The 27,353-nt window shown below is 40.5% G+C and overlaps 1 protein-coding gene across 1 annotated transcript in view; it reads right to left on the bottom strand.

Annotated features, from left to right (window-relative positions):
- The window catches only part of MOCOS (molybdenum cofactor sulfurase), a 421,823-nt gene that overhangs the window by 341,911 nt on the left and 52,559 nt on the right, over window positions 1–27,353 (bottom strand). The gene's annotated exons all lie outside the window — the stretch shown is intronic.

Below are 27,353 nucleotides of genomic sequence, written 5' to 3'. Positions count from 1 at the left end.
TGATGGAACGGTAATTAACAAAAATATATTCCTCTTAGTGCATTTTGTTTCCAGTCTCAAATCACACATTCAGTGAAACTTACCTAGCAATCACAAGGAAAATATATTGTCCTAAGACTGGCAATGGCTGAGAACATTACCACTGTGTCACTTTTTTTTAAAAAAAAATATTTCAGTCCAAAGAAAGGACTGCAATAAAACACATTGAAAATCAGAGTTTTTTCAGTGGCTTCAATGGGCTTTGGATCAGGTCCCTTTGATCCCTGCCCACTCGGAACTAGACTAAGGGTGCTGTTACTGTTCAACCCAGGCAGGATTCACAATAATGATACAGAAATAAAGGCTTCTCCATCACATATTACCATTCCTCTCAGCAATTGACTTTCCCCAAAAGTTTGTGCATGACCTCCTTCTACTCAGGTTTCTGTATTATGCTAATATCACCGTATCTCTGCTGGCTTCAGAATTATAGTAACAACAACTGCCAATAGCGTCTCTAGTTTCAATATTTTCTGCTTCTGTCATTTCAAAAATTGTTTTTTCCTTACCACATTATTGGTGACCTGCTGATGTTTCTCAGAGCAACTGAAAATATTTCTATTCATTTTTATGCTTCATATCACCTTTTTGCCTCTTACAAACTGTCAGACTGATATCACTAAAACGCAACAGAAGAGAGGATCTGCTCACCAAATATTGTACTGTCCATTACATATACAGTACATTTTTGCCATAATGTAATGTAGTATCAGAATTCCTCTCAACTGAGCAGTCTCTTGGACCTGAAACAGGCACGTGATACAGTCTAAGACATTTGCTAACCAATCTATTCTTCTAAAATGATTGATCAGGTCTAGTTGACATGAGTTCTGTCCTAGCTGATCAAGAAATTATTTTTTTCCTGTATAAAATTTAGATGAAAACATTTTCCTTTCAACATATTTCTGAAATGAAAACAAACTGAAAACTGAAAACCAGAACACGTTCCCCCCCGTCCCCCTCCAAAAAAAATATCCACAAAATGGGTTGTGTTTTTTAAACTAAAATTTTCATCAAAAATATTTTTATGGAAAAATTTTAACCAGCTTTTAGCATCCACCTATTTCAAGTTTTGAACAAGTGGATATGGCTTCACTTTCTCAGTTTATTGAAATCATTTAGTGCTTAGCATGAATTCTTAGCGACAGCAACAGCTAAAAGGATGATTACCAAGTGTTAAATATATAAGATCAGTGTATGAACTTCCCCAGAAATTTAAATGGATTTCATTTACTATATTTCATTGTATGGATTTTTTTTTCAGTCAACATCACAAAGTAACCGAAATCTGACATGGTAAAGTATTCTAGACACTGTTTGTGAAGGAATTAACATTTTACGTGTACATACCCTTTGTACAAGATGAAGTGTAGATTTGTTCAGGCATTAACTAGGACTCAGGACATCTGGGCTCATTTCCCAGCTCTGCCCTAGATTTCTTGTACGATCCTGGACAAGTCACTTATTCTTTCCATTCTGTAAAATGGGGATCATATGTCCTTTCTTCCATCCTGTTGGTCCTGTACATTAAGATTTTAAGGTCTTCAGAGGAGATGCTGCCTCTTCCAATACAGACGCTCCCCGTGTTACACAAGACCTGACTTACGCAAATTCACACTTACAGAAAAAGCTCCATAAGCCAGAAACAGGATTTTCGAGTTGCGGAAATTTTTGCTTAACGTACTGGTGTACATTTCTGACTTACGCAAAATTCGAGTTACTCAAGGCTTTCCGGAATGGAACGATTGCATAAGTTGGGGAGCATCTGTATGTATGTCCCATAACTAGCACAATGGGGCACTGATTTTTCTTGGGTCCTCTGAAACAGCTTCAGCTACTGAAACGCAAACAATAATAGTACCAGCATTCAGCTAGATTCAGAAATGTACTCCTGAGGCATCAATGGGATTCCCTTATTAAAGCTCTGCCACCAAACTGAAGAGAAATTTGGACCAATTTCCTTGCCTCCAATAGAATCACTTCTTTTTGGAATATGCAAACTCATCCTAAAAAGGGTGGACTTTTCCCCAAGAATCACAGAAATGCTTCTGAAGAGCAATTGTTTAACTTTGGAATGCACCACACATGGAACCAAGTTTCAAGTATTTAAAAGGTTAAATCAGATACTCTTGGACTCCTCTGCAAGGCTAAAAGTTCCTTGTCCCCATTCTCTGCTTCCCTTCCTCCCATTTCAAATTATACAAGTCTAACACTGTGTATGAAAGAAAAGGAAATATTTCCAGGTAATGCATGTAATATGCGTTTGCTTGCCATGCACTGCTACCTCCTTTCTTGGCTATAATAGCAAGAAAACATTTTCATTTAAACGGGAATATATATTAATATTTCCAATACCTCTTCCACCCACTACTTGTTTTATGGAGTTCATAAGAGGTACAGAATAAAAATCATAGAAACCCCTTGTTAAAATATTGGCAGCACATTCCTGACTAGGTTGGAAGAATACATTGCATAACATCTACATAGATTTAATCAAGGGAGCTGAACTAAACCAGCCTGCATTTACCCTGCAGCATGCCCAAACTACAGTGGGTGCATAAACAAACATGTATCCTTTGATAACTGAACACTCAAGATGGAAGGTCAAAACAAATTAGCAGCCATTTGCATTTTTGTGACAGAATATATTTCCCAGTTTCATGCATATCAAAAATGTAGACCGCAGTACAAAAATGTGGCATTTTCTAATTAAGAACACTGGTACTTGGTATCATCTAGAAATTGATATATTTAAAGTACAACCAGTCATTTGCTACAATTCACTCATTTGTCTTCGAAGCTGTACGACACTTATATTGTGTAATCAGTTTGACTTGCTGGTAAATTAAATTAAAAACCAGTGACAAAAAGCAGGCACGTTTTATTGATTCTTAATAGATAAAAACCCAGACCCCATCTCAATTGAAGCATCCAATATTAAAGACATTTTGCAACATCAACCATGTCCCGTTGCTTGGATACTTCCTTTACTGGCAATACACTGCCTTGTCACATCTTCACATGTCTGGCAGTGAAACAGTTCTAACAGCTTGGCTAGAAAAGAAGACCAATGCTCCAGACATGGCAACAACTGTGGAGGGACACGGCTTCCAAATAGCTCACCAGGACTTTGCAGCTACCGAAGTAAAGAAGAGCATTCCCAGATCATTCTTCCCAGGTTTTACACTGAGCTCAGTGCTCACTGATATTGGACTTTGGCCACATGGGGATTAAGCCACTGGCCAGCTTGGGTATGACGACGACTTGTACTGCCATGGGGGAAGTTTAGAGGGGCCTTGGGCTTCAGAGAGGCTCAACATTTCCCTGAGCAGCCTGGTGTTTTAGGGGGCCTGTGCAGCCTACTCTCCTCAGTGCCCTGACCCCCCCGTCCCCCATGCATTCTTTCTCTCTCTCTCATTTTTTTTGGAAAGGCCAGCAAACTGAAACGCAAGTCATTTGCGTAGCTCTTTTAACATAGTCACACAGGGAAGATCTTACCAATATAACTTGGTTATGTCTCTTGCTGTCAATTTCAGTGCCTTGGTTAATGGTGCTCCCACTAAACAGGAGATATAAGACCCACACCTTCTAGGTTGTACTTTTTATCTAAACATTAGAAGAGGATTACCAACATTCTTGAGTGCCTGGCTATGTTAGTTTTCCAGTGCAACTATGAGCCAGGATCTACCCAAACCTGACTAGGAGCCTGTGACAGGGTGCAGCCCCCTGCTTCTGTCTTCACATACATGTTAGTATATAGGCTTGCTTGTCAGCCTGAGATAGAATTTTGGGTTTGACTTTCTGATCCCCTTATATCTTATACTAATAAGTGTGAAGAGCAATGCACAAAGACACTGCGCATTGAATTTCCCACAACCAGATGGGGCAGGTATATTTGGGCCTGCTAAGGAGGAGATGGGAATAGAGAAGACGGAAGGGGGACAGAAGCAAGGCTCTGTGGCATCAGAGCTGGAAACAGAACAATGGGAAACAGACTCTGCTGGCATGTAGAGCTATGGATATGCTCGCTTGGAACTAACCCCAGTAAACATTACATTGCCTGCACTTCAGATTTCTGATCTTCTGCTTTCTGTCTGCATGACAAGAACCAAGGGAAGGGAAAGCCTTCTAACACAAATGGCTCTAAACACCTCTGGTTTGTAAACACCAATGTATACTTTATTTACAGTATCTCAACCACCACTTACAGTGACATATCATCCCCTTTTGTCAGAGGAGAGATCTCTATGAAAAGCTCTCTCCTTACCTGGCCCCGCTAGCCTCTCCCACACACACACTTTCATCTCTCCTCCCCACCCACTTGTACTTCCTTCCTGTCTGCCTTTCTATTCCTCCAGTTAAGGGTTAATTAGCTCCTTAGCTCGCCCCACCTCAGATCCATCTAGTAATTAGCCCCAGCCAGGGCCAGCTCTAAGGTTTTTTGCCGTTCCGAGTGTGCAACTGCCCAAGCAAAAAAAAAAAACAAAAAAACAAAAAACAAAAAACCAGGTGGCTGGAATACCGCCCCCGGAATTGTGCTGCCCCAGGCACGTGCTTGCTTTGCTGGTGCCTAGAGCTCGTCCTGGCCCCAGCTTCCCTCAATCAAACCCTTCTCCAGGGAAACTAATTGGACTTACAGTGACCAAAATGCTGGTTCAGCTGTTGGTTCTCAGCACTCTGTCACACACCCAAACATGGCCCTTAGTGCAGAATTCTTCATTAAGCAGAGAAGAGATTGGCTGGAATGTCCAAAGTGAAAACACAAGGAGATGGAGATTGGCTGCCACCTAGGAAAAGGCAGCATCTCTGCCAGACACGTTATTGGAGGGAAGGATCTGGGGTAACCTGGTAGCTGACAGAAGCTACCTTCCTAAGTTTTCTTTAGCAACTTAGTTGTGAGGATGGCTACAATGTCAGGGAAGGGCTACTCAGGACCACAGCCAGGCAGAGGCTCAAAAGAAAGCCCTGCTGTAGGATCCTAGATGATGTGCATTTTCTCCCCTTTCATCATCCAACCCTGCCCCTTCCAGCATCACTACTCTGCTGGTGTCTATACCTGTTCACATGGACAGAAAACGGGCACTTGATTCAGCTTTCCCTAACAAACAGGCACAGCGTACAATGAAAAGGCACCAGGAATACATTACTGGAAAAACAGATAGAAGGGAGATGTTTCACTCAGAGCACTGTATTAACTAACTGGCACATTAAACAAGAACACCACTACCAAAGTTAGAAATGTCACAATAATCTCAAAACACCCGAATTGCCAATCCCAAGCAATCAAAAATCATGAGATCTTAAAAATCATGATTCTTGTTTTTTGAACAAGAAGAACATTCAGATTCTTTTTCTATGCTTTCTGGGCCTTCAGAGTGCATTTGGGTCATGTTCTCAAACTTCTCTGCAACCACAAGAGCTAGAAACTTACTTTATAATAAATGATAGCAGAGATTCTCCTCTAATAACTTCTATCCAGAAGCTGGGGCTAAGGAAAGCACCACTTATTGCAAGACTTGGGATAAAATTAAAGAAGTTGGCCGCACGGACTAGAGCAAAAATGCTTCTGTTCCCAGGTCAGTTCAGCTTTTGGGAGCAGAAACTCCAGATTGCAGCTTCAGTGCTACAGCTGGATCCATGTAGGTGGGCCTCTGCTACTCACCTAAAGTGTCAAAGGGACTTTGCATGGGCACCAGATGCACCTGCACAGCTCCAATTGCAGGATGGAAGCTTTAAGAGGCAGAGGTGTAGAAATACACATCCAGTATTTTACCTGACTTTGTGCAGGACACTTCCAATAGCTAAAAGAGCTAAAAGATGCTAAAAAGAGCTAAAAGAGCACCGTGTGGCAGAGTACAAGATCCCTTTTGAGTGCTGTAGAGACAGACACCTTAACAATCCTCCCCAGAGGCTGGCAGCTGATGCTTTTCCAGAAGCAGCAAGGGCTGATTTCAAGATTTGTTTCACTGAGGGCATATCAAGAGCAGAGTGAGCTCCCAATGTAGCTTTTTTTAAAAAACAGAAAATAAATCTCAAAAGCAGCTCAGCTGTCAGTGAGACACCACTGAACAGGTGGCACAGAGACTACAGCAGGCAAAAGCAAGCCAGTCTGCGAAGAGGAGAGAAGAAAAATCCCATTTTAAAGACATGAAACATGTATTTGGGGAAACATCTTAAAGCTGTGGAAAACAAAGTGACAAATAGCCATGTTTCTCTTATTCTACTACTCAAGTACAAGTCTTCCCTGTCAAATTGGAGATCCTCACCCCCCCACTCCAGCTCTTTTATATTGGGTAAGAACAGGATAAGAGACCCTAAAAGCCCTGATTTCCCTAATGCAGGTACTGTGAAAATAGCTATAACCATGCTCGTCAAGGGCCCCTTGCAAACCCTGGCTCGGGTGCAGTGCATGGGGGACAGAAGAGGCATGATAGGGGCAAGGCCCACAGTGCTGTGGAGAGGCTGCTGTGACAGCCCCACCCAAGAGCTGTCTAAATTACAGTTGGGTCTCTCCAGTTCCTAGAGCAGCTCAGGATCAGAGGGCATAAGAGTGGTTTCATGTCACCTTAGCCCCCATCTCTTCCCCTGCATTGCAAGGGATGTGCTATTAGAGGTGCAGCACACAATCTCCTCCCTCATCTCTCAGTGACTTCCATATCAATTTGCTTAGGTCACAAAAGAGATTTTCTTTTCAGCTGGCCAGCACCAGAAACTCAAGCCGGGTTTGCTTTCTTTCCTTTACATCACCAGCTGTAATCAAGATTCTGCAGGCCAAATCCTGGGAATTGCACAGCTGTAATGGAGGGGGAAATTAGATTCTGTTCTCCCTTGTGCAAGTTCTACTCTTCCCTCTTTCCTGTAGCTGTGTCAGTTCTTCAGGGCTAACAGGAGTCAAAAGCCATAAAAGCTTATTTGCATTACTGAAGTCAGCAGTTAAGCCTATGGACACACAAGGAGCAGACTGGCAGAGAGAAATGATGCTATCTTTACATTGTCACCTTTCAAAGAAGTTGAGTTATTTTTCATAATGGATTTATCTAAAATAGAGAAAATATATTTTAATGCAATTACAATTCACTTGTCCATATATAGAGCTCATATTTGTTGGCTTACAACAAACTGAGTACGGTGGTCTTCAAGGAGGACACAAGACTTTCATTTTCAGAGTGCTTTTCCCTTCACTTTGTTTCATTCCAGGCAACTAGGCTATCTAGGTTTTTTCTGGCAACAGAAATGGTTGTTTTATCAATAGCCCTGGTTTTCTCTGCCTATTGGTAGTAGTTTAGTTATTTATGTTTTTAATTTTTCCTATGAAGCAGCTAGTTATTATATAAAATTAACAAATAAAATAAGTAAATATGTTCATACTGTGGAGACATATCAGCGGCTGTGTTTATTGGTCTATAGATGTCCTACGTTCCTGAAGGCCACCAACCAGCGGCATTTGACTCTCAATGCATCAAAGGAATATGCATTCATTGACTAATAAAACAAACCCCATCGTGTCTTAATGTGATAACACTCTCACAGGTTGCCTTAAAGTTCCCCATCTCCTTCCCCCCCACCTCCCAGTTTTCTAGTGGCTTTGCTTCTCCTGTACAAAGCCATGTCTTCCTTAGTCCTGGATCTGTGGTTAGAGCCAGTGACAAAGCCAAATCAGATGTAATGCCCACTGATGGGAATATTGTGAGTCTGGTGAGCAGTAAAGGCCCAAAATAAGGTCCCCTACCTGTAATGTGTGACCATGCAGTGAACTGCAGGGTTGGAGCCTTAGTCTTGTTTCTGCTTTCACTTTCATGGTGTAAATCAGACATAACTTCAGTGGAATTACACAGATGTTCAGCAGTTTGAGAGGAAAATCTCACCCTAATTAATAAGGATTGCTCTTCCCCCACTATATACTATAAAAAGATAGAACAATGACAAGTTTAAAAAAGAGTCCCACACAAACTTCTAAAAGAAAATCTAGAAGGAAAAGATGCAAGAGGAGAATTCTTGTTGTGGGGATTCAATACATATTTTGCAGGTAGGGCACCAAGTTAAAATCTATGGACCCAGTTCCACAAGTCACTTAGGCACATGCTTAACACACACAAGTCTTTCCATTGCTCGTCAACAGAGCACTTACGCACATTGCAGGCACTTAAATGTAAGCATGCGCTTAAATGCTTTGAATCAGGACCAAATGCTTTGAATTGGTGCAGATCTATGCTAACGCTGGCTCTCTCAAAGTATATTTTATGGTTAACAATATTTGGGAAAAAAAGACTCCAATCTGTGTACCATGGAGAATTTCTCCTCAAAGGAATGTCTTTCAATATGGTTATAAGAAAAGTACAACAATATTTACACTTTGAACCTTCCCACAGAGCTACTGTTCACAAATTTTAAAATATGCTATATGCTCTCCTCCTCAGTAATTATATTCTAAGTTATCAGGTTCACCCATATTCTTTTTCTAGCCAACCATGTGTGCTTGAAAGAAATTGCTTTTGAACATGCCTATTTTAAAGCCTTTATTTTACAGATTGTATATATTCAGACTGTATTAAACATTGCCAAAGCAATCAGTCTCATTTAAAGTGAACTACCAGAAAAGGTTCCTCGTGGACCATTATAGTATTACACAATATAATTCTGTCTTCTTCAAAAGTAATGTTAGATAACATTTTCACACTAAGCGACTCTGGAAATTAAGCCCATTGAAAGTCATAGTTTTAATGGGACTTAAATGCTAAGCCACTTAGGGCTAGTGTCACAAATGACTGTAGGTACCTAACTGCCATCTTAGGCACCAAATCCAAAATTTAGATCCTAAATTTCCACTGGTAAAATCCCTGAGGCACCTGCATTTCTACTTGTGGGTTGTCACAAAGCTGCTTAAATTCTGAAGCCGCCTAAGCCTTTGTGAGATCTTCAGACTAGGCATTTCCCCCACCTCTCTTGCCTATGGGTCCAATTGCTGGGCATGCTGAAAGGCTGCTTACCAATTTGGGACCCACACAAAAATGGAAGAGGTAGTGGTGCCCTCTTATGCCCAATTAACAATAGTTAGATAACTCACCCGGGGGGGGGGGGAGGGTTTGAAGCTTGGTCACCCATATGCCTGATTCAGAGCAGAGACTTTAACCCAGGTCCCCCACCTCCCAGGTGGGTCCCCTAACCACCAGGCTATAACTTCTTCTGGGTTGGCAGTCTCCGTGTCTCCTGTTGAAGCCTGGTTCAATTTTTTGCACGAAAGGGATGACCTGGCACACATGCCAAATTCCCAGAGGGAGTTCGCATTTGAATCCCAAGTGGAGGGAGATGCCTACCTTTGGTCCAGAATTAGGCATCTAACTCCCTTTGAGGGACAGGGCTTAGCCCCCTCTCCTCAGCATTTCTTATTAACTAATTTAGGTGACTCAGCATTCTGACTTTTGAGAGTCCCATTCTTAGGTGCCTAATTCTCCTCATGCATTGTATAGGGAGCCTGGAAGCCTAACTTGAATCTGAGGATTCCACTGGGTGACAGGGCATCTAAACATTAAGCATTGCAATCCACATGTTCCATACAATCTCTATGGATAGTAATTCCGTGCTCTAATAAGAATATAACAGTAGAGATTATTATCGACCACCTGACCAGGACAGTGATAGTGACGATGAAATGCTAAGGGAGATTAGAGAGGCTACCAAAATAAACTCAATAATAGTGTGTGGGGGGGTTCAATTATCCCCAGATTGACTGGGTACATGTCACCTCAGGATGAAATGCAGAGACCAAATTTCTTGATACTTTAAATGACTGCTTCTTGGAGCAGCTGGTACAGGAAGCCACAAGGGGAGATCTAGTTCTGAGTGGAGTGCAGGATCTGGTCCAAGAGGAAACTATAACAGGACCACTTAGAAATAGTGACCATAATATAACATTTAACATTCCGGTGGTGGGAAGAACACCTCAACAGCCCAACACTGTGGTATTTAGTTTCAGAAAGGGGAACTATAAAAAAAAAAAAAAAAAAAAAAAAAAAAAAAAAGAGGAGGTTAGTTAAACAGAAATTAAAAAGGTACAGTGATTAGAGTGAAATCCCTGCAAGCTGCATGGACACTTTTCAAAGACACCATAATAGAGGCCCAACTTAAATGTATACCCCAAATTAAAAAACACAGTAAAAGAACTAAAAAAGAGCCACCATGGCTTAACCATGTAAAAGAAGCAGTGAGATAAAAAGGCATCTTTTAAAAAGTGGAAACCAAATCCTAGTGAGGTAAATAGAAAGGGGCATAAACACCACCAAATTAAATGTAAAAATGTAATAAGAAAAGCCAAAAAGGAGTTTGAAGAACAGCTAGCCAAAAACTCAAAAAGGTAATAAAATGTTTAAGTACATCAGAAGCAGAAAGCCTGCTAAACAACCAGTGGGGTCCCTGGATGATCGAGATACAAAAGGAGCACTTAAAAAGACGATAAAGTCATTGCGGAGAAACTAAATGAATACTTTGCTTCAGTCTTCACGGCTGAGGATGTTAGGGAGATTCCCAAACCTGAGCCATCCTTTGTAGGTGACAAATCTGAGGAATTGTCACAGATTGCAGTGTCACTAGAGGAGGTTTTGGAATTAATTGAGAAACTTAACAGTAACAAGTCAACGGGACCAGATGGCATTCACCCAGGAGGTTCTGAAAGAACTCAAATGTGAAATTGCGGAACTATTAACTATGGTTTGCAACCTGTCCTTTAAATCAGCTACTGTACCCAATGACTGGAAGATAGCTAATGTAAAGCCAATATTTAAGGGCTCTAGAGGTGATCCTGACAATTACAGACTGGTAAGTCTAACGTCAGTACTGGGCAAATTAGTTTAAACAATAGTAAAGAATAAAATTCAGATACATAGAACAAATTGTTTGCCAAAAGTCAACATGGTTTCTGTAAAGGGAGATCAAGTCTTACTAATCTATCTAATCTATTAGAGTTCTTTGAGGAGGGGTCAACAAACATGTGGACGGGAGGATCCACTGGACATAGTGTACTTAGATTTCCAGAAAGCCTGTGACAAGGTCCCTCACCAAAGGCTCCAATGTAAATTAAGTTATCATGGGATAAGAGGGAAGATCCTTTCATGGATTGAGAACTGGTTAAAAGACGGGGAACAAAGGGTAGGAATAAATGGTAAACTGTCAGAATGGAGAGGGGTAACTAGTGGTGTTCCCCCAGGGTCAGTCCTAGGACCAATCCTATTCAACTTATTCATAAATTATCTGGAGAAAGGGGTAAACAGTGAGGTGGCAAAGTTTGCAGACTATACTAAACTGCTCAAGATAGTTAAGATCAAAGCAGCCTGAAGAACTTCAAAAAGATCTCACAAAACTAAGTGATTGGGCAACAAAATGGCAAATGAAATTTAATGTGGATAAATGTAAAGTAATACACATTGGAAAAAATAAACCCAACTATACATGCAATATGATGGGGGCTAATTTAGCTACAACTAATCAGGAGAAAGATCTTGGAGTCATCGCGGACAGTCCTCTGAAGACGTCCACGCAATGTGCAGTGGCAGTCAAAAAAGCAAACGGGATGTTAAGAATCACTAAAAAAGGGATAGAGAATAAGACGGAGAATATCTTATTGCCCTTATATAAATCCATGGTATGCCCACATTTTGAATACTGCGTACAGATGTCCCCTCATCTCCAAAAGATGCACTGGCATTAGAAAAGGTTCAGAAAAGGGCAACTAAAATGATTAGGGGTTTGGAACAGGTCCCATATGAGGAGAGATTAAAGAGGAGACTAAGGGGGGATAGGATAGAGGTATATAAAATCATGAGTGGTGTGGAGAAAGTGAATAAGGAAAAAGTTATTTACTTGTTCCCATAATATAAGAACTAGGGGCCACCAAATGAAATTAATGGGTGGCAGGTTTAAAACAAATAAAAGAAGTTCTTCACTCAGTGCACAGTCAACTTGTGGAACTCCTTGCTTGAGGAGATTGTGAAGGCTAGGACTATAACAGCATTTAAAAGAGAACTGGATAATTTCATAGAGGTTAAGTCCATTAATGGTTATTAGCCAGGATGGGCAAGGAATGGTGTCCCTAGCCTGTCTGTCAGAGGGTGGAGATGGATGGCAGGAGAGAGATCACTAGATTACCTGTTAGGTTCACTCCCTCTGGAGCACCTAGTATTGGCCATTGTCAGTTGACAGGATACTGGGCTAGATGAACCTTTGGTCTGACCCAGTATGGTCATTCTTATGTTCAGTGCTGAGCCAAAGTTCCCTTTGTGGATCTAGCCTGTAGGTACTTTTGAAAAAGTGTCCTTTTGTTATTTTTAATACTCATTGAGAAAAACAAAATACTTCAGATTATGAAAATATTTGTCTAAAGTGACTCCAATGCATTCATAGCCATAGTGTGTTACCTACCCTTTCAAAAATTTGCCATCCCATATATCATGGAATCATAGGACTGGAAGGGACTTTGAGAGGTCATCTAATCCAGTCTCCTGCACTCAAGGCAGGATTAAGTATTATCTAGACCATCCCTGGCAGGTGTTTCTCTAACCTGCTGTTAAAAGTCTCCAATGACAGAGATTCCACAAATCCCTAAGCAATTTATTCCAGTGCTTAACCACCCTGAAAGTTAGGAATTTTTTCCTAATGTCCAACCTGAACCACCCCTGCTCCAATATAAGCCCATTGCGTCTTGTCCTTTCTGTGTACCAACCTTTTACATATTTGAAAACTGTTATGTCCCTTCTCATTCTTCTCTCCAGACTACACAAACGCAATTTTTCCAGTCTTCCCTCATAGGTCATTTTTTCTAGACCTTTAATCATTTTTATTGCTTTTCTCTGGATTTTCTCCGATTTGTCTACATCCTTCCTGAGATGTGGTGCCCAAAACTGGAGTTTACTCCAGTTGAGGCCTAATCAGTGTGGAGTAGAGCAGAAGAATTACTTCTTGTGTCTTGCTGCCTTTTTTTTTTTTTTGCAATAGTGTTACAAGCCATTGCTGGGGTAACATTCAAAAACCATATATGAGTCAATAGTGTAAGTACATTGCTAATTTATTTGAGTAGCTGAAGTAAATAAACATGGAAGCTATATATAATTGCATACAAAAAACCAACACTGAGAAAATTAATGCTATTTGCAGCATTGGAGCACTGTTGGTCCCAGGATATTAGAGAGACAAGGTGGATAAGGTAATATTTACTGGATCAACTTCTGTTGGTGCAGGAGACAAGCTTTCGAGCTACACAGAGGTCTTCTTCAGGTCATTAATGCTATGAAGTTAAGCACTCAAGTCAGGAAATATTAACTCTGCTTCTTGCATATTTATTCACTACGGTCTTCACTTACATGATTACATAGTTTTTTAAAATAAGTGTTCTCATTAACAACACCTTACATACATTTGTGTAGCATTTTGTAACATGTTTATTCTTTTCTACTCCCACTAATTTCATTGTCCTAATGATGCAATCCATCCTCTTCTCTCTAAGAAATATATTTTAATAATTCCATCAGAACCTACTTTTGTACTATTTTTTTTTTCAAATCAGCAGCACAGTTTGTTACTTGCAGTGCAGGGAATGAAGCAGTTAGCATTGGCACTAGTATGTAATTTCATAATCTAGGGCTATTGGGCTAGACACTACTAGAATGTCTCTGCCCTCACACCTTACGATTGCAGCAAGGAGTCACTCTCCTACAAAGTTTTGAGTGCCACAAAGTGCCTTCCCTAGCTGTCCTGTGGAGATGACAGACCCAGGAGACTGTGAAAACAGTCTGGCATTCATCCCAATCATTGTGTGTTTACAAAGACTCTCACCTTCTTCTAGTGGTCACTACAAATAGCTGCTCTAAACATTCACCACCACTAGTGCCACAAAACCATGCCCATTCAAATGGTATCGGAGCTGCGGAGCTCCTAGCATACATTCTGGCCTCATTGAAATCATTGGCAAAACTCCCCTTAACTTCAATGGGGCCAGGAGGTCACCTCTAAAGTTTACCACAGCAGGATTCCTTCCAATGCATTTTACAAAGTGACCAGGAATCTTCATTCAAACCCTTCCCACTTTACAAGATCCACAGGAGCACTTAATCACTGGTTATCCCTACTGCTTCACAGCAGTGTATTGTATCGCACTTCTCACTGTGCAGCTACACTAGACATGCACAAGACAGATATACTAACATTCTAACACCTTCAGCCCTCACACTAATTGCGGTTACATCTGTGAACTTCTTGGGCTACATTTAATGGAGGTTAACGGGTTTCATTTGCACTCAATAGTAAAGTGCCTAAAACTAAAATGGCCACAATTAACATACAACAGTCAGGATATTTCAGTAAGTATAAACAGCTTTTGAAACATATCAAAATATCTTTCAATTTACAGAGCCTGAGATGTGAGTAACAGAATTAAATTTCAAAATCTCAGTGAAGTGTAAGCTTGTTTAATTAAAGCTGGCAGAATTTCATTTGCACTGCATTGTTAAAAATACTACCTATATCATATCACATTTTTGCTCTGTGGCTTATCTCTGATTGTATACTAAAAATACACTTCAAACTCATTTTTGCAGTTCATTACAAATGCTAAATTCCCAGCACTATATACTGGAATAATTTCCTTCCATTGAGATGTTTATACTCATGAACCTGTTCAGACAAGCTTGGAGATGCAACTGAATGCTCTGCTTTTTCAAATCAAACCTTTTGTGGCTGACCTGTCATTGTCAGACAGATTATATCCACCCATATTCAAAAGTCACAGGAGGGAATCAAGGAGGAGGAAAACTGAACAAGATTACCCTTTATGTACCTGCTCCCAAACCTTGTCAGAGCAGTGGAGTTTTTCTTCGTATGGATGAAACGGGTCAAAACCTCATTTGAGGATAACAAGGGACTTCCCACTGATTGCTGGAAGGAAAGATGCATGTTCCCCCCAGTCTATCCTGCCAACACCAGGCCTCTCCTGGCACACCCTCCCACACTATGCATGACCTTGGTTCCCTAGAAGGTTCTCTATAGGCTTTGGGCATGCTAAAATTCCCCCACACGGGGGATTAAATCTGTGCCCAGAGGATTTACAGGAAACTATACATAGATATCTGCTCATTGTGATGGGGCTGTGGCTGGATCAGGCAGGGAAATGAACATCCTTAGGAAACCTAGAAGGATCAGAAGTGCCTCCTCTCTCCCTTGGCCAGGTTTGTCAGCCATATGGGAGTGGTAAGAAGCAAGGGCATTGACCACACTCCTTTTAGGACAGGTTAGGGGAATATAGGTGGTACAGGAAGGCTTGGCTTCCTGGTCCTGATTGGGGATGTTTAAGTTTTATCCCTGACTGGGGTAAGCAATATTTGCCTTCCCCCCATGCCCCTTCTACTTACTGCCCCTCAGAAGGCTTGGTTCATTTAATAAAACTGCAGCCTCAGCTTACATGAGCATGCCCAAGTCTCATTCCCCTCTGGTGTTTCAGATCATTCTGTCTGAGTGTCACCCTGTCATATTGTACCCTATTATTTAGCTCACCAAGTATCACAAGCATCGGGTACACGCTAAGTTCCATATGGACAGAAAAGCATGTTATGGTAATAGGAGGAGGTAGCAATAAGCAACAACTTTCATTCCTTAGGATGATCTTCAATTCCTAAAAGTTAAGGAGATGTAAAAATATAATGTAGCCTACAGGAAGAATCTATATTCAAGCAATATGACGTGACAGACGTGGCTCATTAATACACAACTCAAGTGCATAGTGTGAGGGATCAGGCAAATTCTACCTACATACAGCCTGCCAAAAAGAGTTGGGCAAGCAAACAGGTTACTAACAGTGAGCAGAGAGTGGACATATCAGGATGGGTTGCATAATCTCCTTCCATCACTAAAAGCTATAACAGGTACAACCTTGTTCATTGGCACTTTGCTAATGTATGTACCTTATAAACACACATGCAAATTGCTGTCCCTCTATCTCAGCAAATGCAGCATCAAAATGAGGTCTCATTTTAGTAGGTCTTCTTTTTATAAACCACTAGAACTCATTCACTGATGTTCTGTAAAAATGCCTGTCCTGTAACACATTACCGCAAAGTAACAGTGAGTGACAATTGTCAAATAAATTATATAAGTTTTGTAATTGAGTTTTCTTGCTCTGTTTTTAACCTGTTTGTCCACGTACTTGCTAATTAGCTAAGTGACAATAGGTTTTCCATGTGAGTTTAAAAGATTTTATTGTGTATAATCTAAACTAGGGGTGGCCAACCTGTGGCTCTGGAGCCACGTGCGGCTCTTCAGAAGTTAATGTGCGGCTTCTTGTCTACGCACCGACTCCAGGGCTGGAGCTACAGGCGCTGACTTTCCAATGGGCCGGGGGTGCTCACTGCTCAACCCCTGGCTCTGCCACAGGCCCCGCCCCCACTCCACCCCTTCCCGCCCCCTCCCTTGAGCCTGCCAGGCCCTCGCTCCTTCCCTGCACACCCCAAAACAGCTGGTCAGGAGGTACAGGGAAGGAGGGGGGGCGCTGATCGGCACGGCTGCTGACGTATTACTGTGGCTCTTTGGCAATGTACACTGGTAAATTCTGGCTCCTTCTCAGGCTCAGGTTGGCCACCGCAATCTAAACAATTGAAAGGACAAATTCATTTCTGGTATAACTCCACTCAAGAAAACTTGTTATTTGTGAAGCCACTGGTAAGACCTCATCTGGAATACTGTGTGCAATTCTGGTATTCCTTGTTTAAGATGAATTCAAACTGGAAAGGTGCAGAGAAGAGCTCACTAGGATGATCAGAGGAATGGAAAACCTGCCTTATGAGAAGAGACTCAAAGAGCTTGGCTTGTTTAGCTTAACCAAACAAAGGCTGAGAGGAGATATGTTTGTTCTCTGTAAGTGTCAGAGGGATAAATACCCTCAGAAGAGGAGTTATTTAATTTAAGCATAAAATATGAACACAAGAACAAATGGATATAAGCTGTCCATCAAGTTTAGGCTTGAAATTAGAGGAAGGTGTCTAACCATCAGAGGAGTGTAATTCTGGAACAGCCATCCAAGCGGAGCAGTGGGAGCAAAAAATTAACTGGCTTCAAGACTGAACTTGATAAATTTATGGAGGGGATAGTAGGTTGAGACTGCCTACAATAGCATGCAAGTGATCTGTGACTGCTAGTAGCAAATATCTCCAATGCCCAGTGATGGGATATTAGATGGGGAGGGCTCCGAGTTACTACAGAGAATTCTTTCCTGGGTGTCTGGCTGGTGGGTCTTGCCCACATGCCCAGGGTGTAACTGATCACCATATTTGTGGTCAGGAAGGAATCTTCTCCCAGGTCATATTGGCAGAGACCCGTGGGGGGGGGGTCATCTTCCTCTGCAGCATGGAGATTTAAACTAGCATAAATGGAGGAGTCTTTAACTTGAAGTCTTTAAATCATTATTTGAGGTCTTCAGTAACTCAGGTAGAGGTTAGGGGTGTCTATTAAAGGAGTGGGTGGGTGAGGTTCTGTGGCCTGCAAATGTGCAGGTGACCAGAATAAATGATCATGATGGTCCTTTCTGGCCTTAAAAAGTCTGAGTCTAGGCTGTTGCTAAATATGGCTTAATTAAAAAGATTTTGTAGTCCATTGGCTTCTAACCTGTGGCCTGCCAAAGGCACTGAGTTGTAGCCCTCAAGGGCAACTGGGTTAAAATGAAAATACAAGTTTGATTATGAACTGAAAATGTTGCACACTGAGATTTTAAAAAATAGAAATGTTTGAATCAGCCCTTTGACAACAGGGAAGAGTTACTGGGCACCACTACCAGAATTGGCATGGGTGAAGGGCTCACAGTTCTCAGCCAGATTTTTGCCTCCCGCTGCACACCCAGGGCATCAAAGTGTGCTGCTCCCCACCCCCGGTTGTGGAATCCCCATTATGTGACAGTGCTCTCCAGAGCATGAAGGTTCAGGGAGGCAGTTGGGAATCAATGTTTCTGTGCTGATACTCACTGATCTCTGAGAGTCCAGGGGACAGAATCCTCCTCCTGGTCTCTACCCTGAGGGAGTAGGGGAACTCACAGACCTATTCTGACAAAAGTGATCAGACACTTTGTGAACTAAGAGTCACAGTGTTTCCACTTCTTTAAGCAAGAATATCCTCATTTCAAGACAAAAGCTTTCCAATGGCTGGGGCTGAAGGCTTATGCTGAAAAATAAATGCTGAGCTTCTTCAGTAATTTTACCTAACCTTTAAAGATAGTACTGAGACCATTTTTCTCTGAGCCTTTTGAAAAGCTCTTTCGGAGATCCCTCACATCTGTAGTACCCCTACATGTAGCATACAATATGTATGGGAGGAATAGCCCAGCAGTGGAATTCTTGAGTTGTACTGATGTACTTTATGGCCTTAGACAAGCCACTTAACTACACTGTACCTCAGTTTTCCCATCTGAATATTGGGGATAATACTTTGAGCTCACTGGCATGCTTCAATGATTACTCAATATCCGTACAATAGTTTGAACATGTAAGCACTAAGTAAAGGCTAAAAAGACATCACTTTTCTAATTACTTAAATATAATAAAGCACATAAGTTACAGTGTGTGTCTATATACATACATATATATATACACACACACACACACAGTGTTAATTGCATCAGGTTTTTTGCATTAAATATTTTGGTACAATTGCGCAAAATAAAAAAGCCAGCTATTGAGTCCTTAGAACACTAGGCATGCTCCATGAGAGACTGCCAGAGGAACGACATCTGACACTTGGAGGCGTGTTGAGTCAGGTCTTGCATTGAGAAAAATTCTGGCAACTGATAGATTTTTACAACAAAAAATGTAACAAGGAATTTTGATGAAAGACTGCTTTTCATCAAAAACAATTTCACAAAAATCTGTTTCAATCAAATTTTCGTTTTTAAACCAAAAATGATTAAGTAAAAATGTCCAAATTTTGAAAACTCAAAATGCTTTCTAAACCATTTTTTCAAAAGGTACAGTAAATAAAAACATTTCAGATTTTGGTTTCAGTGAAAAAAAAAAAACAGAAAATGTGGTGTGAAATTTCAACCAAAATGACCCCCCCCCAAAAAACAAAACATTTAGAAATTTCCCACAAAACTAATTGTTTTAATTTGACCAGCTCTATTTAATTGACCAGGCAGATTTAATTCAATATTGGTTAAAAGTTAGAAGGGATGAATGTGAAGAGTAGGTTGAACTGGAGTTTTAATACAGTGTAGTGGCAGAGGAGCATTTGAAAGGTGGGAGAGATGAATCAGCAGCTGGAAAGGGATAGCTGGAGGCTCTTTTGGAGGATATGGTATTTTACAAGGGTCAGAGAGTGGAAGGTGACTGGGTCACACTTCTCAGTGGTACTTGGAGGGGATGGCAGATTGGAGGACGGTTGAGGTGCTACTCACTCACTGTTCAGGAGGAGAGGCATACTCGTCCCTTCAGTACAATTTACTGAGTATGAGTATTGCTTGTTCATAGTGTTCTACGAAGCCAAGTATTTCACTAGCAATAGCCAGACACTTGATTCAAACAGGACAAAGATAGGTCAGCACAAATATCTCCCACATTAATGGGTCTGGGGTCCAGCATGCAAAGCCTCGGCATTGCATTCCGGATCTTGAGTTTAGCGCTTTTGAGCATCTTTGGTTCTGTCACTGTTGTGCATTGCTAAACAATGCTGTCATAAATCTTTATAGTCCGAAACCATAAACAAATAGACTGCCAGGTTTTTTAAGCAAGTAGAACATGGGTGTTTGGTGGCTTTAGAATCTCTCCTACCACAATATGGGCACTGATTTATGTGCCTTCAGGAAAAAACTCAATGTAAATCCACAGAGATCACTTTATAAACTTCAAAATGAATGATCAGAGAAAGCTAAAATTACCTTTAAAAAAGGCAAAGGAAATTAAATACAGAGAGAATAGCAGGATGGCTGAGAAATGGCAGTGTTAAACTAGACACTGTTGGATGAACTGTGAACAGATTACAAGCAGGAGTTTTCATAAAGATTTCATGATGGGCACATCTTACTCTGAAATGGGCTTACCTTTTAAAAAAGGAATTCTAAATATTAGAAACATATTACTCAGCTGAAGAATCTCCCATAAGACCAGTCATAACACATTTTTCCTCCTGCTCCGAAACACAAACAAAAAATCTAGATACATTCAAAAATTAGACCCCGAAACACTAAATTCTTAACTGGTTATTAACCCTCACAAAAAAAAAGCAGCAATTATGGGCACAGATGTTGCCCAACTCTATACACATCTTTCATGCTCCTACATCCTATCATGGCTCAGATTGCTTCTTGAAGGAATTCTTCCTTTTCATTACTTGCAGCAATCATAACACAAGAAACAGTATCCTTAAAGCAGCTCAGAAACTTGAATCACTGAACTGTGTAGCAGGATAAAAGTCAGGATTTCTTCCAGATTGATTGGGCATAATAAAAAGGAGAGGTTTTTCTTAAGTCAAAAGAAAATTCTATATGACTGGCAACAATCTGCAAAGTTCCATGAAGTTTTTACTGACATTTGCGGTGCATTTTCAAGCCACACATGAAAGCCAATGCATTTTACTCTAAAGAACTAGTTGCTCTGTACAACAGAGCATCAGATCAATCAAATGATTTTTCCTTTCAAGAAGATGTAGGAGTTACCTCTGTAGAAGTGCTCTTTTTGCTCAGTTTGGCGCTCAAATCAATCTCATCCACTTTACAGATCATCTCTTCAACATTATTCTGGTATGACACTAAAACAAAAGCATTCTGCAGAGAAAAGCAAATGCTTTGGCTTCCAGCAATTTCTAACGATTCTGCCCCATGCCCTCCCGCCAAAAGCATAACACCAATTCAGTAAACTATGTGCGGCAATCCATTCTGGACTATACAAATGTATCTAATCTTTGAACCGAAGATCTAACCTATATTGTTCCTCTGCTTTCCTCCAGTTATCTGAGATGTCCCTGTGTCATTCCCCTTTGCTTTTATAAACACATGCTGCCTTTTCTGGAATCCAGAGCAAGTCAATCAAGTTAGATGTTCAATCAAACCTGGTTTTTAATGCAGTCAATAGCACCCCTTCTGTTACTGTATCTTCAACAGCATCACCCAGACTTGCATGATTCTTCTGATCTGGCTTTGCTGAAAATTGGCAGACCATGATCCCTGCACATCATTGGGCTCTCCGTTTCTCACCTCATCCCCAATTAGTTTACCACTCCCAATTTTGTCTTATCTTTATCCATCATCAACACTCATCCATTCTTCTGAGCCTACGAAATGTATTTGTTTCTCTCTTGCAGAATTTTAATCACCTCAACCTGTAACTTCTGTGTTTCTCAATTCAATAGGTCTTCTCTGGTCTGTACATTTTTTAAACTCTGTTGCTACTTTGGCCCAGCAATATTATAGCAGATTTGTGGCTTTTCTTCAAATGCAAGAGAAGAACTGAAGGTCATAGGCCCATCTCTCTCATTCAGAACTTGAGTTAAAAACATTTACTTTGTTCTAGGGAACAATTTAGAAATCCATCCAGGTAAAGCTTGACTTCACTGCCACAGAGGCAGTTCCTTCATCAGAGGGGGTGTCAATCTGGCTTGACTGTTGCAGTCTGGATTCTAGAAAAGGCAGAATAGGTTATAACTGCACCTGTGTCCCCTTTCTGGTCTCTTAGAGCACATCCCTTTAGGTGTAAGGCCTCATGGTTTTATCAATCCCATGATTCTCCCACTCTTAAACCTGGCACTAGGGTATAGTACCTTATGTATCAACCATGCTTACCAAACAGGGCTGGCCAGGTTTGAGCACCCGCAATTCTTCCCTGTGGCAATCTGTGACCAGTGGTGTATACAGGAACCCCAAACCACCTTCTTAAGCTATTGTTTATTGTGCAGTAGGAACAAAGCTTTTAGAGAAAAAAAGATTTTAAACACAACAGCCTACACAAGTCTCTCTTCCCTAAAGGATTACCATCCTGTGTGGTAATGTAGGCAGGCCTAACTTCTTCATATACTTCCCAGCAGGAACCCTGGGTCTCACTATATTTCCCCTGAACAACTGCCCCACTCTTTAAAGAGACTCACTCTTTAAAGTACTGATGTTCTCTTCTTCATTCCCTGGCCTTGGCCTTTCTGGTCAAAACCAGTTTTTAGTTTGGCTGGAGCAAGAGGTAAAAATCAAAGCTAATCATGGTCTCTTAAGTGATTGCGGAGGCATCTTGAAGCATTTTTTTCCTTCTTGCTCATTGTCCCCCAACAGCACACATTAAACTAAATTATATTCACACAGTAAACCTCCCACTACCCAGGTCAACATACAGAATTCATAAATCATGAAAGTACCTCCAAGTCCATCACAGAGGTAATCAGACTCAAAATTCCAAATTGAGATTTCCCTCCCCCTCCCCCCCCCCCAATACTGAATTACATGTTTCACCTAGTCTTCTTACCTATAAGCCTCAGAGGAAGTAGAAGGGTGGTCACAATTACTTCCTGGTTGGTCCTTACATTCATATTCATGGGCACATTAAATACACACACACACAAAAATGTAGAGCACAATCCTGTACACCTTATGTAAATAAATCTCTGGTTATAATCAATGGGAGATTTGTCTGAATAAAGCCATTAAAAAGAAACAACCCTGTGTGTTGCAGAATGTTATCAGGTGCAGCCTCCAGATTTTATAATATTTTACATATTTAACTGATTTTTTAACACATTTAGCATTTCAGATTATGTAACTGGGATTTCTTAGCATGCCAACACAGAAACATTATGAATGTTTAGATGTTATTTATTGCAGTCTCTTTATAGGGAGTGCAGATGCCATAAAGCTTGCTAGCAGTGAGAAAACAGATAAGTAGGAGCTTTAGAACATAACGTTAACAGTTAATGAATTTATCACCAGAGATGAGAGTCCAGAAGCTGACCTAACAAAGTGGAATAAAAAGGTGTTTCAATGGCTCTTACGTTGCAAGTGAATGTAATTCCAAGCATAATGGGTTGGTCTGCCAATTTATTCCTGTAGAATGGTACCTATAGGCCTGCCTGCAAATTTTTACTAGCCAGTTCAGTATTTGCCACAATGAGCAGTCCCTAAAGGAATGAACCACAAAGACAAGTGTTGGCAAAACTGAGGCCCAAATCTTCAAAAGTTATTTAGGCACTTAACTCCCATGGGAATTCCTCTTTTGTATTTAGAAAAAAAAGTGTTTCAGCAAATAGGTGAAAGGCTGTATGCTGGAGGGAAAATTGAAAGTGGTGCTTTGTTGAACAGAATGGTTTACATCACCATTTTGTTGTCATTCAATGCGTTATGGAACATTAATTCAGGTCATGGGTTCAGTCTATATGGGCACAATGGCTTTTTCCCCCGCTCTCCTACGTGCATGCTACATTTCCCAGACCTGAAGAAGAGCTCTGTGTAAGCTCAAAAGCTGGTCTCAGCAAAAGAAGTTGGTTGTCCAATGAAAGATATTACCTCACCTACCTTGTCCCTCTACTATCCTGGGACCAACACAGCTATGACAACAGTGCATAAGACATCTCCATGCACACTTGAGATTGTGCCTTCTGTGCATGACTGATATTGGATATATGAACCCTGCAGAAAAATGAGCACCTCCCTCACCCACAAAATTATCAGGCCCTTCCCCAAAACTGTTTTTTCCTCTAATTATCCTGTATTGCTAAGGACATCAAAATGTACCCTAGTGACAGTCATCATACTGACTTCAGCTTCTATTGGTTTGACTTTTGACATTAGTGTTGAGTTGAATATGCACAGCCTTAAATGTGCAAAGCTTGCAAGTGGCTAATTCAGCAGGGCTGGGATAAAGAAGAAAACCCCTCCAGATGGAAGAATTTCAGGTGTTTCTGCTCTCTTAAGTGGAAACAACTCACTGAGGAGCATGGAACCTTTAGCTCTTTAAACGTGTAGCATTTCTCCTTACTGAAAAATAGAAGTGCTGTTACTTCAGTATGGCCAGCTGGACCGAAGGCAGCAGCATTAGCTAAAGAAAGACTTTTATAAACCCAGTATTGTAAAAGAATTGAGTCACCCTGATTTCTAAACAGGGTTTCCATGCAGCTGTGCACCATTAGGAAGGGCAGAATGTAGTGCTCAGATTTCACTCATCCATACAGTCTCCAGTTAGTGACATTTAGAAAGGACAAATCAATACTAAGAAGATACTGGGTCTGTTTCTTACTGCGTATGAAAGGTCAAGCAATTTCCATGTATGTAACCATTCCAACATTGCTGTTTTTTGACACAGAAATTGCTTAGCCCTGGAGAACTATGGTAGAGAAAGATTTCTGATCTTGTGTATCATATTCCAGAAACCACAATAACTATTCTTAAAAATAAGTCTGGCACTGAAACTCACCATTTATTTGATTAAATAATGTATGCTATCCATACAGGGTAGCAAACTAAAGCTCTGCATGTTACTAAGTGGTTTATTGAAATACATGAGAAGAAATTATCCAAAAAATGTAAGACTATTTTCTGGGCAAAACCCAATAATACTTAACTGTATATATTGCTACAGAGGCACAACCATTTTCATAATAATGAATTTTACTCCTATTTCACATTTTCAATTAATATTCCCAGGCAAGAGAAATTATTCATCTCCTGTAGTTTCTTTAGACCTATAAAAAGGTTACTGAGTTCTTTTCAGCATATCTGGAGAGAAAGCGGTCATGAAAAGTACATTGGTCTAGTTCTGGACCCAAAACTTGTTCCCCTTTAACTCAATTGCAAAAACCCCATTGACTTCAATCAGAGCAGGATCAGGACCATTCTCTGGATCACACCCCATTCTGTACTATTTATTGTCTTGGAGATAAATAGGAGATCCAAGTTTGGTGTTGAAACCTTTGCTGGGGAAATTTCTTGATTTCCCCCCCCACTATATTTAAATTCCTGACCTCTACTTGTGTTTTTTTAATCTTCCAGTCAGGCCTTTGATTGCACAAACTGTCATAGTCCCATTGAATTCAATGATATGTCAACTTACATCAGCTGATGATTTGACCCTATATTTTAATACATTATATAGATATAGAAAAATTAACATCCTCTCATGCAGTTGTCTGATTTAATGACTAGAGAACAGTGATGCAATGTCTGAGATCGCAAGTTCAAGATTTGAAAGAGCAACTGTTTTAAAATATTCAGAAAGCAAACATTTTCATATGCCTGCGTGAGAAACAAATACTCTAACAACTAACTAAAAACAATGTAACAACTGTTAAACTTGTAACCTCAGGTATTTATACAGCACCAGAGGTGTGAATTACAGTCACACTCTTTAGCCTTCACGAAAGAAACTGGAGCGATGGTATTTCCATATCATGGATGAACAGAAAGGCGCATGCTTCCAATGCACAAGATATCAGCTAAGTACAGTAAGGAACTTTTAGCATTTATTTAAGGCTGTTGTGAGATAAATATTGTAGCATCATTAGCTAGGTGTCTGTTTGCAATATTGTCACTTAGTATATCGAGCAATGTTTCCCAAACTTGGGGCACTGCTTGTCCAGGGAAAGCCCCTGGCAGGCCGGGCCAGTTTGTTTACCTGCCGCGTCCGCAGGTTTGGCCGATCACAGCTCCCACTGGCTGCGGTTTACCGCTGCAGGCCAATGGGGCTGCGGAAAGCAGTACGGGGGTGTGTGTCCTGTTAATGTAAAACATAAAAGCTTAATTTCTGTTTTAATATAGTTGCTTGGATCCTCTGTCAGAGAGAAAAAACCCATCTAAAATGGCTGCCCCATTGTGGTTATGTCAGAATATTGTGACCTTTTCTAAAAGCCATTTTCTAAGTAGAGTTTCTGCTCAAATAGATTTAAAAGCAAACAGAAAAGGAGTACTTGTGGCACCTTAGAGGCTAACCAATTTATTTGAGCATGAGCTTTTGTGAGCTACAGCTCACTTCATCGGATGCATACCGTGGAAACTGCAGAAGACATTATATATACACACTGAGACCATGAAACAAGCAAACAAGCATTTTAAAAAAAAAAATCTAAATCTGCCAGCTGGACCTTTTCCTCTATTGAGGAAATAGAAGATGGCGGTGGTGATGTAGAATACAGATGCCTGCCTCATCATCTTGTCACATTGCAACAAATCAAAATCAAGCAATGTCATGAAAGTAGAGATTTTTTTAAAAAAATATATTTTATTGCTTTTTTGATAGCTGATTTACAGAGGGTTTTTTTTTTTTTTGGACTCTTTTCCTGAACCTTTATGAATAAGCTGTTTTGATGATTGTGCTTTTCAAACTTTTATTGGAAAATAGACTGTTAGAAAGTTGACCATTAACTGGCTGACAAAGCCTATTAGATATAGTCTAGTACATGTCTGCATGGGGGCAGAAGAGCACAGGCTGTTTTTACTCAGATGCTTCCATGACCCAAATCCTGCTTTCCTTAATTTCTGAAAATTTAGCTTTTGCTTATACCTGCAACAGCCTCTGTCCAATGGGGTTCAGGATTACAATCTCTTCAGGACAGATTGTATCATTTTATACTTTTGTAAATCTCCATTATGAGATCAAAGAGCAAAAGGATAAGTTACAGATTTTGTTGATTCAGAATTAGAACACTTTCAAAAATCACAATGGTATGGCTTTATGGATTTGAATTCTGTAAAGTGCTTTGGGATATACTGTGGTTTATAAGAGGTTATACAAAATAAGGGCCAAGACCACTATGCTTTGGGCAAACAGTGCATTAAAGACAAAGGCCCAGAGCATACTGTTATACTATGAAAGTGTTTTTATACTTAGCTACCTACATAAATTTAATTTTATAGTTGCCAGTGCCACCAATTAAAACCAATGGCTGACTAAACTAATCCCAGCTTCCTTCTATTTTGGTAAATTAATGGCTAAGAGAAAATTCTTAGCCTATCTATTTCAGAATTATTTGGAGATGGGGATGGTCTTATATTTGAGCTCCCGCTCTAAACCAGAACAAAAAGCACTTAGTATCTCAGTCTCCATTTAATATTCTTTGTTCTCCCTAAAACTAAGGCTATTTTAAGTAATTTAGTAATTTCTGTAAAGTAATGTACAAATTCCTGTAGTCCATTAGGTCATTTTTAGAATGCCTCCGGCATTTGAACCCTCACACCATCTTGTTAATCACTACCTCCAGAACAGGGTTAACGTTTCATCCCTAACATCCTAATGCAACTGCAGGCTCGGGCTCCATTATCATGTAATTACATAAATACAGGTGTGATACTGAGAGGTGGGGGGGGAAGCATTGGTGATCCCCTAATCCCTCCA

Source organism: Lepidochelys olivacea, assembly GCF_965140295.1.
Source record: "Lepidochelys olivacea isolate rLepOli2 genome assembly, chromosome: 2".
Taxonomy (NCBI): Eukaryota; Metazoa; Chordata; order Testudines; family Cheloniidae; genus Lepidochelys; species Lepidochelys olivacea.
Note: the sequence above shows the minus strand (reverse complement) of the source record. Positions and strands in the feature narration are given on the sequence as shown.